Here is a 1,752-nt window from a genome sequence, read left to right as displayed (position 1 = left end):
AGGTTAAAGATGTAAAATGGTGGATGCATCATCGAAGACCAATTTATCGATATCTTTACAAAAGCTTTTGTAATTTTTTTTTTTCGAAGACAACTTCAAGTTACAACTATTTGAATTAAGAGGATGTGTTAAGATTAAATCATATAGTTATAATTAGATAAAATAAAAGATAAAAATTTAGATTTAAATAAATAAATTAGGGTGAAAATATTTATTGGGATACAGTAAATTTTTATTATTTTAAAAAACTTATGGAAACACCTATAAGAAAGGTCAAGACCTCATGTGATTTCCTTTTAGAAAATTTTAAAATCTAATCATGATCATTAATGGACACATTAACTGAATAAAGCATATTATGATTTAATCATAGCCCTATGCAAATTTATTTGGGTTTCTATCCAATGAAAATGTTACAAGGTTGACTCAAGGAATTATCCACATAGGTTTATCTTTCTTTCTATTTTAATGATCTTACTATAGGATGGATCCACTTCCTGATGAAGTATTTTTTTTATTTTTAATAATATTGATAGATAGACATTAGGCTAGATATCAAGTTGGGATGAAAGTCAATTGGTAAGTAGCTAAGGTTTTGGCACTCCTATAGACTTCAATTATCAATTTTATTACGATGAAAATGATAATAGTGGTGATGTCTTTGAAAATAAATTGACTAAAAAAAGAATACAAGAATAGGTTGAAGGTAAATTTAACCATAATATTTATGATGTCTCATATGTTGTTGGTGAATGAGTTGTTTTAAGTGAGGATAGATAATACCAAACAAAGTACTTGTTGATTATGATTATAGCAAAATAATGGTATATTGTTAAATACATAAATTTCTTTAGTTGAAAACATCTTATAAGACAATTATATGAGATAAAAAGTTGTTCATGTAGGCATTTTGAGAATTTATGTTCTCATGCTATTAGGGGTAGGAATGGTAATCCATATTCCTTTTGTAAAGATTATTATAGAGTTGACACATACAAGAAGAGCAATAATAATAAGATTTTTCTTACAAGAAACAAATAATATTGGATACAATGAGAATGAGAATATGATCGTATCATATTATCTCTAAGAAGCATCGTACAAGCTGGTAGAAGAAAAAAAAAAAGAATTGAATCAGCACATGACAAGATAAAAAATAAATATTCTATGAACAATTTGGATACAATTGTTGATCATGTAAATTCCTATATGTATCATCAATTTGAGGGCAATGCCATTTAGATAGGATTTTTTGGTGAAACAAGTTAGTTAAAACTTAATTTTAGTGACAAAGAATTTTAACATTTGGCGTCGCCCGGACTCGAACCGGAGACCTTCAGTGTGTTAGACTGACGTGATAACCAACTACACCACGACACCACTACAAACAATCTTAATTTTAATGACTTATACCATAATATTGTAACATATCTTAATATATTCTAATTGTTTGGTTGTCCAAAGTTGAAGGAAATTCTTTTACTTACCCAAAAAAAAAGACAAAAAGAAGTTGAAGGAAATTACATTGGAACTGTAAGTTGCAGTATATTCTCTATTCTAATTATTTTGGACCAATTTAGAATTTCAAATCTCAAAAAATATTGCATGGATCCATTATCTTTTGGTGGAAATAGAAAAATATAGAGAAAATTAGAAATTGGCACATAGTTAAGATGTTGAAAAATAAAAAAAAATATTTAAATTAGATAAATGGTGACATATGCCCATTGGGAATAAATTCAAAGCTTTCAT

General features: G+C 27.2%; 1 non-coding gene across 1 annotated transcript; it reads right to left on the bottom strand.

Moving 5' to 3' along the window:
- Positions 1–1,306: 1,306 nt before the first annotated feature.
- Positions 1,307–1,380, bottom strand: TRNAV-AAC (transfer RNA valine (anticodon AAC)). Its single transcript has one exon. It is a non-coding gene; the product is annotated as a tRNA-Val (tRNA).
- Positions 1,381–1,752: the final 372 nt, after the last annotated feature.

The sequence above is a fragment of the Musa acuminata genome, chromosome BXJ3-2, assembly GCF_036884655.1.
Source record: "Musa acuminata AAA Group cultivar baxijiao chromosome BXJ3-2, Cavendish_Baxijiao_AAA, whole genome shotgun sequence".
Taxonomy (NCBI): domain Eukaryota; kingdom Viridiplantae; phylum Streptophyta; class Magnoliopsida; order Zingiberales; family Musaceae; genus Musa; species Musa acuminata.
This window is presented reverse-complemented; position numbering and strand designations above follow the sequence as displayed.